Source organism: Ursus americanus, chromosome 3 (genome assembly GCF_024610735.1).
Source record: "Ursus americanus isolate L20-20 chromosome 3, mUrsAme1.1.p, whole genome shotgun sequence".
Classification (NCBI taxonomy): domain Eukaryota; kingdom Metazoa; phylum Chordata; class Mammalia; order Carnivora; family Ursidae; genus Ursus; species Ursus americanus.
This window is the reverse complement of record NC_142129.1, coordinates 35,034,397-35,048,173: the sequence shown is the minus strand read 5'-3', so window position 1 is coordinate 35,048,173 and position 13,777 is coordinate 35,034,397. Positions and strand designations below refer to the sequence as shown.

Below are 13,777 nucleotides of genomic sequence, written 5' to 3'. Positions count from 1 at the left end.
TCCACGGGGCAGATAAGTGCCACCTGGCTCATGCTGTGGACAAATAGGATTGGTTGGAGGACCTGCCTGAGAACTAGATTGAAAAATTCAAACAGAACCGGAAATAATAAGGGTTACCAGCCAGTGGGAGGCCGTATTTGATTACTGTCAGACTATGCTCCTGATTGATGTAGGTCCTACTCATGGAGACTGACAACTTGAGAGAACATGCTCTTTCTCCACACACCACGCACATCTCTAGGACTATACTCTTTGTGTTGAAGCCAGACATTACCTTGCCTCCCTCCCCAAAATATGGTGACTTGTGCCTGAGGGGTGGTCATAAGAAGACCTTCCAGTGTTTAAAGAAACACCACCAATAGATCATTTTGCCCTTAAATAACTGTGAAGATCTCTCCGAAATGAGCCATCCTTGATTTCTTGGGGAAGCTTCTGGAGGGATTCCTGCTTCATTATTACATATACCCTGGAGACTTCTATAATAGGCATCACCTAATTAGAAAAAGCAGCATGAAATTTGTCCCTGATATCAGCTGAAATGCTTAATGACACCACTGGTCAGTGTTGTTATAAATGACACATTTTCCAGATGGTCTAGATTTTCTCCATGCAGCCAGATACCTGGATTAATGCCTCCAATTTGTGGGAAGGTCAAAATAGAGACTTAAGGAGAAAGCAACCTGGTTTTCTGAGGGTAGGCCATGATGCTTTTATGGGACTTATTCAGCTGGTTGGGCATGGGATTTGAGGGGGCCATGACTGATATAAATCCCGCAAGCTAGCCTCATCCACCTGCTTGAAGTCTTACTGGTATCAACCTTAATTAAATTCTGTATGAGACAAATTGAAAGAATTTAGCTCCAGCCACTGCTGGTCAGATCATAGTGGCTGATGCAGTCATGTACTCATGGGAACATTTGCCAGAAGCCAAGATGGTTTAGAAGGAATGAATTGTAGGGAGACAGTTATCCATGGGTTTCTCACATATCTGTTTGTCTTGAAAAGTGAGTCATTGACTGTCTTTTGCTCCAAACTATCATTTCAAGAATGTTTGTCTAGTAAACAGCTTTGAAAGATAGAGATAATGTCTCTATCTGGAGCAAAGAGTGAGCTTGCTTAGTCTTGGAAGATAGTGTCTTTCTCCAGAACAAAGGACAAGCATCCTTGCTCCCCATAATGTCTCCCTGCAAGGCAAAAAGCAGGCATCCATTTTAAAAGATCCAGATTCAAGAATCTCAGGGTTTCTTTCCTCCCTTGCAACACTCTGCATGTTCAGGTGTCATCTGCTCCTCTTTGCAGTTACCCTGTGGACTTGGGGCTCAGAATTTATCTTATGAAGATAATCACATAGTGTAAAAATATGAAGAGCTATATGCACAAGGATGGTCTTTGCACCATTGTTTGTAATAGTAAAAATTATCCATTTTATCAATATAGGGCTACTAAAATATATTGCGGTTCATATATACAATGCAAACTTGGTAGCTATTAATATGGGCTGCAAAATATGTAGGTATTTTATTTGATATGGAACTATGCCAAGAATAGTTAATGATGCCATAAGTGGTAAAAGATGAGGCTGAACAGGTAGGCAGAGGCCAGATTTAGAAGGAATTTAAAAAGGATGTATCAGGAGACTTAATTGAAGGGACTTAGAGGATCATATTTTCATAAAAATATGAAAGTATATACAGATTACATTGGAATCACAGATCATGTAGGATATCCTTATAATAATTTAGGCAAGAGATGGTAAGACATTATAATAGCACCTACCAGTGAAAATAGCAATGATGGGATGATTCAAAAGACCTATCAGAGAAAAACTTCACAGGATTTGATGAATCTTTGGATGCCACTATGTGAGCAGGGATGAAAGGAAACTGAAAGAATGGAAGGTGTTAAAAGTGATACCCAGGTCAACCGTGATGTCTTGAGAGATGTAATCTGGGAGAATGAGCTGGTCTAGATTTGGTTACCAGGGAATAATAGCTTTCTTTAGGAATATGTTGAATAAACAGGTGGATATGTCCTCTAGTATGAAAGCTGAAGAGTGAGTTCTAGGCTAAAGGTGTACGTTTGGGAGCTATTGCTACAAAGGAAGTATTTTATTTTATTTTTTAAAGATTTATTCCTTTATTTTAGAGAGAGAGTGTGTGGGGTCAGGGCCAGGGGGGAGAGGCAGAGGGAGAGAAAGTCTTAAGCAGACTCCACACTGTGCATGGAGCCTGATAGGGACTCCATCTCATGACCCTGACGTCATGACCCTGACATCACGCCCTTAGCCAAAACCAAGAGTTGACAGTTCACAGACTGTGTTACCCAGGCACCCCACAAAGAAAGTATTTTAAATTATGGTACAAAATGATATTCCCCAGACAGAGAATATGAAATATGACAAAAATGCCGAAGATGGAAAGGTACAAAACAACATTTTTTTTGTGGTCAGTGAGAGAAAATTAGACAATGAAAGCACGGGTATTGAATCTAGGAAGTGACTCTTAGAATGAATATATTTTACTCTGAAGAACAGGGAAGATATTCCTTAGAGAAATGCAGCCTCTTTTATTGGCACTCATTACTTTGTAATATTAAATCATTGTTTCCATGGACATTTTGAAAAGCTCAATGAGAGTATAAAGAGATTTATGGTGAAAAATTGTCAGTGGGAGGTATAAATTATATATATTTTTAATTCTCAAAATACAACACATTTCTTTTGTAATAAAAAATCCAAAACAAAACTCTATGTAATCTTTTTGTAGGAGAGAGTGATATTCAAGATAAGTGACTGAAGGAAGATGTGATATATTTATCTTACTAAAAACCGATGGTATGGATTTTTAAATGTCTTGAAACTTGTCTAACAGGAGGGGAAATCCACTGACTATGCCCATCAAACCACAGATGAATGCTTTTTCTTCAGCCACTCTGGTTCTCCCAGCTAGGTGGGAAGAGAAGGCTGGGAATGCAGATGTATATAACCCATCCCTACGTCAGGGGGTGGGAGTGGGATCTCAAGATCTATTTTAAATCTCTTTAAAAATAAGGGGTTTTTTTCTTTAAAAATAATAATGGCCAGCAATAAAGAATATTCTAGAGAAGTGGCAACTATCATTTGGGTTACCTTTGCCCATTCTTTGCCCCGCTAAAAAACTGGAAGAGAGTATTAAATTTGGTGTAAGATTACAAAGACTGCTTCTTTAATTCAAGTCTTGGAAACACTATGGAAAGGAGTCCTTGAAAATACAACAAAACATCAAGGAATTAATTACAAAATATCTGCCTTCTCATACTCTCTGCTTTTCCATCCTCAGCCTCCTTCTACCACCACTAGCATCCTATAGAATTGAAAATCAGAACAAAGGGGTGAGAAGAGATCAACAGAACATAGGACCTGACACATTTGTGAAGAATGACAGGTAAAGGGGTTGCCTGTGTTATTTGGAAGAAGGTTCATTATAGGATGGTAATTAAAATTATCTCTCACACCAGTAAGTTAGAAGAAGCGGGGCATACTATTTCTCTGAATTATTTCATAGTCTACTAAGACTGATCCCTCCTGTGCCCTCCTGACAATTTGTGCAATGTTCCCAGATTCTCTCCTCATCAATTTTCTTCTTGGTTTTTGAAAGAGAGAAGCCCAAGTCATTTTCCAGAGCTAGTTCTTTGTGCTTACTATTGCAGATTGCCTTAAAAGGTATGTGCCGGGAGACTGTACATATTAAGGAAAAGGGAGGCTCACTGTATAATCTATGCATCACATGAAGGATTTATAAAATAAAAGGCTATTTATAGATTATGATCTAAACTCTCATCACGTTCTTTTCCCTCCCAGAGAATCCCAATTGGATTTCTCTCCTGTTCTTCTTTCTTGCTAATTGAATCTTCCTTTTTTAATGTTTCTTTCCATTGTCTTTTCCTTGCTTCCTTTGAAGAGAAAGTTAAGTTTTTATTCTCACTTTATCCCTTTTCCTCTTATTTTCTATTGAATAGATGGTCTGTTGTTTTGTATCTCACCGCTAAGTTGGGAAATTCTCCACATCATTTATTTAATGAACTAATTACAGTTCTTCTGACTTTAATTTGGTCAATTACAATTTATGTTTGGTTACCTCGAGTTCCTAGACTGACACAAATTGTGTCACTTCTAGCAGCTACAAATGCCATTGAAAATAAAAATTTGGTGTCGTTCCAATCAGTCAGCTCTCCCTTCTCCTTTTTAATTATTTATTTTATTTTTAAGGCTCAAACTTCTGTCATTATGAAGAGGGTGGTTCATTATTCCAAAAACTGCTAAGAACAGGATTGCTATCCAAGCAGAAGAGAATCTGTTTTAAGTGGTGAGACATTTGGGTTGATTGTGGAAGAAAAAGGTGCCTCATACTCTCCCTTCACTGGTAGAAATGCTTCTTTTTAGAATTCTGAGACCTGGTCCTTATTCACATTATTCTCAAAATAGAATGTAGTGACATTTATAAAAGGAGGAATGAATTCTACTTTGTTTCTTTACACCTAAATACTTCAAAATTTAAACACTTCATGAAAAAAAGATTGAAAGTGTATCTATTAACACTAATATACTTAATTTAGTGGATTCAAGTCTGTAGAATGTTAAAACAATAAGATTAATTGTTGAAAGAGACATTCTAAATATTTATTTAGCCCCATCTACCTATATCACTGTAATTGGTGTTTCTCTGAGATACAAAGAAAGCACAATTCAATTTGATTCAACAAATATTTATTAAATTACTATTATGGCCAAGACACTGTGCTAAGTACTGCATGGAATACAAATATAGGAAATGTGAAGTCTAGCAAAGGCTTGAGTTCAGTTCTGTTAATCTCAGACAAGATTTATTGAGCATCTAGGTACTATGTTAAGTATTGAAAAATATAACACATTTTCTGTAGGCAAAGAAATGTACAGTCTCGTAAGTTGGGGTTGATGAGTCCTTAAAATTACATGCAAAATTGTGTGTGTCAGTGCCATGTGTGTGCACATTTTTTTCAGAGAAGAGAGGTACTGTCTTCAAGATTCTCTGAAAGTTCAGTGACCCCCAAAATATTAAAATTCATGTGTGCAGTAAGGGTAGACTCTCAGAGCTATAAGAGAGATCCAAACAAAGGACTCTTCCTGACCCTGGTCCTTCAATTCCCTACATGGTGCTTAGGACTGAGCTATGTGCTGAGATGATCATTAGCAGAGGATTTTACAAGGAAAAGAAAGATGGTCCTCAGAATCAGAAAGAAATTTTAAAAGTTAGTGCTAAATAGATGAGTATTAAATGTTACAGGAGAGAAGGGAATAGTCAGTAAATCCTGGAGTAGGGTCAACCAGCTTTTGGATCCCTGAAGGAATACATATCTGAGGAGCCTTGGAAGACATGTAGGGCATAAGTAATTGGAAATAGAAGACAGTGCATGCCTGGTTTGTGGAGATGGCCTAAACAAAGCTACAGAGCAAGGAATAAGCAGGAATGGAGAGTGATTCTTTCCCTGATGCTCTTGGATGCATCCAGGAGCACTGGTGAACTGATGAAGTCCAGGATCCAGACTCTTTGGAGTCCAATTATCCTTCAACTTGTCTCTGAAAGTTGCCACACCCGTTATAGCACTGCTGGCTCAGCCAGAAGCAGAGATTTTTTTGTGCATAAATTTATACACATAAATACACACTGACATGTTAGCATCATACATATATGCATATACAAGTATATATATATACACACATATATATATGTTATCACACAGCTCTTTTGATCAATGTTCCTCGAGAAAATAATCAAGTGTCTTGTCTTATAAGTATATTTTGAAAACACCTCTTGTGAAATTGTCTCTAGAATAATATTTTAATCAGTGAGTAGAGTGAGATAAAAAGAACAATTTTAAATACACTCTAAAATTATATTGGGTACACATTTTAAAGGGCAAGATTTGCAATATTTCTGCCTTGTCATATTTACCAGAAAAATACCAGACTTCCATTTTACTTTATGTTGAGAAAATCATCGTAGTTTGTAATGTAGTCCTTTAATGTTACTATCAAATCCTTAACTAGTCCTTCTTAAACCACTTTCATATAAAGAATGGATCTTACTATAAACTTCTACATTTTGTAATATGCCATATTTTGTGCCTTGAATGAATGAAGTTATTCAAAAAGAATGTCACTGAGAAGTTTATCACTAAGTAAAAGGGGCATTTGAATAGACAACTGCGCCATATTCATGAGCTAGTGGTTTCAAAATTATGATTAGATCAAAACAGATGCACCCTTCGTAAGCATTAATTAATGAGACCAGTGCAGAGGACCTATCTACACTTACTTATAAGCATCACTTGCTATCAACAAGAAATTAACTCAAACATAGATTCAGAGCACAAGAGCATGAGTGTTTTACAAAAGTACTAAAGAAAGAACTGTCACTAAAATTGAATACAGTAAGGACAAATACATGATGAACACAGAATGACTATTGGGTTTTTTTCAGTGTAATTTTATTACTACTAAATTTCCTATGCCTCTTATATTGGCTCTTGAAAATTATTTTCCTCTATTATTATTTTTTATTATTATTTGGTTATTATCTTTAAATTTGCCTTTTTTTCCAAAAGATTTTCAAACCTTTCTACATTTCTTGGCACATTATATATTTTCTACCCAATGATATTATTTATTTTCTAGCATTTTGCTTCTTAGTAAGGAAAAATATGTTTGAAGGAAAAGATAGATAATATTCCAGAGAACACAACCATCTAAAGAAGTACTTTGATGCACATTCTAATATTTGTATTGGGCTGAATTTCTAATTACCCTATCATTTCAGAAGAAATGTAACAGAGTGGTCTGCACATGAAAATAGTATTTCCATTTGGAAGACCCAATGCTCTATTTAGAGATGGCTCCTGCATATTAAATAACTAGAAATAGATCTTTGATTAGATTATTTAAATAAATAAATGCAAATGATAATGTGCTTGGTGTTTGTAGCTAACATAAAAGCATAATTATAATTGCCAAGATAAATACCTCTTCAGCCATATTCTTGTTGTACTTAATGATTGTCTCCTTCATTGGAAAATACTTGATTTCAAAGCAAATATTCTAGATTTTTTTAAAAATTCTGTCATATCACAATAAATTTCCTATTTAATATTTTGACACTAACTTTACTTTATGGACCAGCTTTAGTGTCAATCCTTTAAAATGTATTTTCAAGGAAAACTTGGTAGATAATGAGATCATCATCTCTTTAATCTTGGACAATTTTGTTAAATGGATACAATATTGATAAAAATTTTTAGTTGCATTTTACTTTCGGGGGAAATTTACTCCTGGCTATAGAGGGACCAAAAAAATAATATGTGGTTAAAATATGCTTAATACTGTCCTCCCATTCATTTAATTACTTAGATGTTTTGATTTTTGAAATTCTATGCTTTGTTTTTCTTAGAATGTGGGTTTGGATATTGAGTCCAGCATACACTAAGATCACCAAAAGGAAAGCAAACATTTTATGAGAACATATGATTCTTCATCCAACCACAAGTCACACAATGGGTGCTCAGCTTAGAACAATATGGGATAGTCGAGACAACTCAAACTTCACTGTGGGAAGAGACTGCTATTCTCAATTAATACACCTGACTCATTAAGTAGAGGGAAGAATTTAAGCCTAACTTTTGCCCAAAGTGCAGCTGGAAGAACAGCCCACTTTCCAGTTAATCAAGAGTTAAGTCCAGAAACACTGGAAAATGACTGAGTAGTCTTACTTTTTTAACAAGTATCTTTACCATTTGCCAGAGTTTTTCAGAAATAAAACTTGTTGGTTTCTATATGTATCACTCATTTCTTTCTTTCCATATTCTTCTTGTATAAATCATAAACAATCTAGAGTTTAATCAAGTCTTGTGAGTTACATATTTTTGGTTGATTTGTTTGCGTGCTTGTTCTCCAACCATACCGTATCCCTCAACACTCCACACACACATGCTACACTTAGACTGCCAGGTAGCCAAGCAGAAAAAAAATTCCCCAGTCTCAGAAACTTGTTTCCTAAGTTAGGCAATATTTTCAACTTTCCAAAAGATGTTTTCTTTCATCGCTTCTTGATGAAAATACCATATGTCCCCATGGTTCACATAATAGAAAATGTAATCATATACATCTGGGCAAAGTGAAGAATGCCAAGGCTGACCCAGGAGCCAAATTATGTTACCTTAATCTTCCACACTTAGTTCAGGAAAAAATGTTAAAACTTAAAATAATAGGGTCTAGAAGCACTAAAATGGCTCTGTTTCATAGAATTTGGAATTGTAATTTTAAAACCTTTTACAGTTTTAAAAAAGCTACCAATTAAGCTGCTAAAATTCAGAGGGCTTTTGCTTCAATATACCCCCCCCCATAATTTAATTTTCATTTGAGCAGTCAAAAAATATATGCACAGGACTTGGGTGAATTATGAGCCTTGCTTTTTTTTTTTTTTTTTTTTTTTCCATTTACAGCCTCCACACTTTACATATTCCCCAATCCTATTCTTTGGCCTGTTCCCTACATTCCTTTTTGCTGCTGATAACCTTTTCCATTTTGATATAATTACATACTAACTGGGTCTCCTAAAATTCCAAAGGCATTGTCAGATAATACAAATATAAAATACTTGAGAGGCTTGAAACAACAGTGGTTTCAAAAGTGAACCTCAAGAGGCAGGGGTTGACTTGCAATTGGGTTGCTTCTCTTTTGGACATTCCCATAGGTGAGCGGTAGCAGGGAATTTTATATTTAAAGATAGTTTTTGATCCTTCAAACAATTTTAGAGTGGTATATGAACAGCTGGTATATTGTAACTTTAATTGCTTAAAAAATTTACACTTTAATTTCTTAAAAAAACTATATTAAATTTTTTTATTTTGTTATGTATAGAAAATTGAAAGAAATAATTAAAATGTGGTCCTTGACTTCAAATAGCTGACAGTCTTATGAGGTAGAGGACTATATTTGCTTCCTGTAATGCATGACGGAGAAGAGGTTTAGACTGTGTACTGTGTCAATGTTGAGCAAAGTTTACTAGTCTTGACTGGGTATATAGAAAGGTTTTATTAAGGTATCTGCTTTCATATATGAAATCCTTCAATTTTAACTTTAAAATGTTTTACAAAGCAGCCATTCATGCCACTAGTAGTTTGAAGAATTTTTGGCAACACCAGACAACAGAAAAAAATCTGAATATATATACCTTCAAATTCATTTTGTTTGGACTAAAACGTTAAGCAATGAAGTTTTACACAGAGACAATGTGATTGTACTATTTTTTCTTTCTTTCTCCTATTTTCCATCTCCTCTCCCTTTTAATCTTCTCCAAGCTGTCCAGGCTCCTGTTCCCACAATTCCTTTGCACTTGGTCCCCATCTCCCAAATCAAAGAAAAGGGCAGAACTCTCTAGGGAGAAAATGGATGACAATGGCATTTCGGGGTTGAAAAGCTACAAAAAGGTGGCTTTGGATCAGACTATGAAAGGCCCTGTCTGCCATATATGGGGGTGTGAATCTTAACTCTGTTGGTGTTTCGGGGAAGGGCTTTAAGCAAGACATTGACAAGACCAGATCTGCATTTCAGAAATATGATTGCAACAGCACAGAGACAGGAGAATAATTTCATTAATGCACACAGAGATAAAGGCCTGGAGGGCTGTTAAAGAATGATTTCATTATCACCTTTTGGCATTAAAGAAGCTGTATTAGTTTGCTAGAGCTGCTATAACAGAGTACCACAATCAGAGTGACTTAAACAACAGAAACTTATTGTCTCAAAGTTCTGAAGACTAGAAGTCTGAAATCAAGTTGTTGTCAGGGCCAGTTCCTCTTGAGAGCAATGAGGGAAAGATCTCATTCAGGCCTCTGTCCTGTTTTTATGTTCACATAGTTCTCCTTGTGTGTCTGTATTCAAATTTTCCTGTTTTAGAAGATCATCCATCATATCAGATTAGGGTCCACCCTAATGACCTCATTTTTAACTTGATTACCTCTGTAAAGATTCTATCTCTAATAAAGTCATATTCTGAGGTACTAGGGCTTAGGACTTCAACATACTAATTTTGAGGGAATACAATTCAACCCATGACAGAGACCAATAGACAAGGATCAAATACTCCTTTGAAATCATAGGGTTAGTGAGGATTAAAATCTAGATCTGTTAATTCCTACTCCAGGATTCTCTCTACTATACATCTAGTCTAGGATTCTGTCTACTATACTAGAGCTGATGCAAAAAGCACTATGCTGCCAGCCATCATTGTGGTTTCAATAAGGTAACTTCTAAAGTGCTGATAGTGCCCATAAAGACCAGTTATTTGCTAAGGGATTGACTAATGTCTTGAAAATTTTTTAAATTACAGTCTTGATTTTAGCAACCAAATTGATTTTTTAATAGAATTCAGAAAGCAGAGTTACTCTTCTTAAAGCAAACATGATGAGGTAATTCGAAGTACTACACTCAAGCCCTCACTCATGTAGTATTATTCAGCATCATCCAGTGAGGCTTTCAAACAAATCTCAGGAGCATAGTTTGTGAAAAAATTATATGGGATAGCATGTTTTTACTGGTTAAAACTCCACTTTTCTTTTATATGAAATAAGAAGATAGCATATTTTTTTTTGTTTTCAAAATAATGTTATAAAGCTTACATCATAGTATTCAAAACAAATCAGGACAAAGGACAAAGTGAAAATAATATGGAGCCTAAGCTTGGGAACAAATCTCAAATTCTTTCCCTGATGTCCTATGTCAGCTCATATGATGATTATATAGGATTTATGTGGGTGGTGCTCAGATGCTATAAATCATTCAACAGATAGTTATAACCACAGATAATTCAAATTATTCATTATGCTAAATCATTGTACCATCAAATGGAAATTTGTTTAACACTACTAAAAAGACTTCATTTGTTGAAGAGGTAGAACAGTTTTATCAATTGTCAGAATTTTGTTATGCCACACCATTTATCCTTTGGGGGGGGGGTAAGAGAAAGTGTATAATAACATTTAATTTATAAGTATGAGGCTACACAGAGATGTCCCTCAAAGATCTTGGAAATAAATTAAGTGAACTTGTCCATGGAGAAATAAATTGTAAAAGCAACAAGTTATGAATTAGTAAAGAGATAAGCAGTCACTAGAAACAGGATGACTGATAGGCCATATGATCAGGCTTAACTCTAGTCCAGTTATACACACACATGCATTGCACACACACACACTCAAAAGAACTAGGTCCATCAGAAAGGCAACTGATCAGTATAGAAATAAAAAGAAAAGTCATATAGGCTGCTGTTAATAGTGCCCATTCAAACACTCTGTATGGTAGAGAAAGACTCAGCTCTCAGCCATCGGGTATTTCCAATCCAAATGGCAAGACTATTCCTCCAGTGGAGATAGGTGGAGGTGGTGATAGCTGATAGACTTTACTGATTTCTGGTGCCATTGGCAAACCCCTTACTTTTTGAAAGGGGTGTGTAAAGCCACCTTAGAATGAGGCAAATCCATGTTTAATTCATTTAACTCCTTTTGTTCAGATTCTACTCTGAAATGGCATCTTCCTGATAACGATTTAGTTTTACATACAGAGCTTGACTATAGAAAAAGAATACAATACTAGAATACAATAGAGTATTCTAGTACTATATGATGGTCCCCATTCTAATTGCAAATTAATACATTGACAGCCTGGCATCAGTCCCTCATACTTTTATGCATCCTAGTTATCCTAAAGAATTTTCTTAAGGCTATCTTTAGGATCATGTTTGACCTTCAGAGAAAATGGACAACTTAATCTGGACTTTATCTTGTTCTGTCTGGCTCTAGGAGGCTTTCCCTTAGGTGACACCATTATCACTTTCTTCTCTTTTCCTATTTATTTCTACTTTGAGCAGTAAGAAAATGTTCTCACCATTATGTTTCCATGAAGTTTTCCTCTTCCTCTATTCTTAAGAGAAACATGTCTAATTGGTCTAATGTCAACCATATACATTATCTAAGTCAAAAATCATTCTCTCTTAAACACACACAAATTGTTACTTTTAAGAACTTAAAAGATTTCACTCAATTAACACTAAATCAGTTTCATCGTAGAACTAATATTGTACCCTATGAGAAATACAATTTGCATTCCATTAGTTCATATTCTTAAAATGCTTCAAATGGAAATGTCTTTGAGTGTTAAGTATTTTAGCCTCCTGAAGGCTTGTTATTTATCATTAATGCTTCATCAAGAAATGACTTTTTTTATAACCTAGTTTTAGAATTCCATCAATAAGTACAAAGCTTCACAATAGGTCCTTGAACCTCCATTCTCAATAATAAGTAACATTTATCTCTGTGTTTTATACACATTATATGGAATTAGAGCCCCCCGTAGAGACATTAGATTAGGAATTATAAAACCAATGTGGCATGCAGTCATTGTCCTGATATTTTCAAACCATCAACAAAGAATGGAAAAAGGGGCATCTGGGCCCTGACCTACCATGTGGGACCATATTATGCAGCAGGATATCTCTATGAGAGTCACTAACTAGACTGCCTGTGTAAAGTTAGATAAGGGGTAAGCTTAATACTGAGAAACTCTATAAATAATTATGCAGTTCACCAAGCAAGGTAACACTGCACCCTGCAGGGTCTGAATCAGATGACTCAGTATGTGAAGAAAAATATTTGTATTTAACTGGAATTTAATTTAGTTTCACATTCTCACTATAGGTTAATCTTCCTTAAAAGTAGGTCACTAAATTGGTAGTGTTTTGAAGTGTTCATTTCTTTTGCCTCGTCTGTCATGTCTATAGACCAACTTTTGTAGTTTATAATGTAAATCCACACTGATCCAGACTAATTTGAAGGGTTAATTCCATGGTGATCAAGGAAATGGCTAAAATGAAGACTACTGTCTAACTGTTAACAAGAGGATTTCAAGTAAAGGTCCTTCAAAACCTAATTTAATGAGATGGGATTCATATGTAATTAGCCCCATCATTCTTAAATATGTGTTAAAAACTGTCTTTAAGTAAATATTTCCTGAAGTTAAGTATATATGTCTTCCTTCTTGTTTTATCAAGAAGTTCTTTTTTCTTTATAGATATTTTCCAAGAAATCTTCAGATCAACCTGGATCCAATTTTCTTAACTCATGAATGGTTTTTGAGCACAAGTGGATGGTGGGCATTTATATTATGTCTCCTTACAAGCAGACAACGTCCTACAGAATCAGCGAGAGCTTCTTGCAGCCTTGAAAGGTACATCGGTTTTTGCATCCATTCAAAGAGCAATCTTCATCATTATTTTTGTTGTTACCTTATTAATTTCCCTCCATTACTCCCAGTAATCTCTAAATATAGAGCCAGATAATGCTATGATACGTTCTGCTGGTTACTAGAGATGTTTCTAATCCAACTGACAAATGTCCTCTGAAACACTTGAGCTCTTAAATTAACCTGGTAAGTCATGCTTCATAAGAGCCAGTAAATATCCCAGTTCATTTTGGCAATCCAAGGAGATTTTTTATAATCTGGAAAAGGTTAAGAGATGCAGCTCAGGTTCCTGGGACAGTATTTGACATACACTGACCTTACCTGAGGAAAAGCTATTCTTCCCTAGAATCTCAAGGCAAATACATGATTCATTCTGTATCATTAGGCTGTGTACATAGAGTAAAGAAAAAGGTGTTGGGAAGAGAGAACTAGTATTTATTGAACAGCTATTTTAGCTGTTCAATAGCTGTA

At 35.4% G+C, this 13,777-nt stretch overlaps 1 long non-coding RNA gene across 1 annotated transcript in view; it reads left to right on the top strand.

Annotated features, from left to right (window-relative positions):
- LOC123789046 (uncharacterized) overlaps nucleotides 1-13,777 on the top strand; it is a 170,692-nt gene that overhangs the window by 49,071 nt on the left and 107,844 nt on the right. Inside the window, exons 5-7 of the long non-coding RNA XR_015723903.1 lie at nucleotides 2,766-2,833; nucleotides 3,318-3,422; nucleotides 13,136-13,291. This is a non-coding gene — a long non-coding RNA (uncharacterized LOC123789046). The remainder of the gene's footprint in view (nucleotides 1-2,765; nucleotides 2,834-3,317; nucleotides 3,423-13,135; nucleotides 13,292-13,777) is intronic.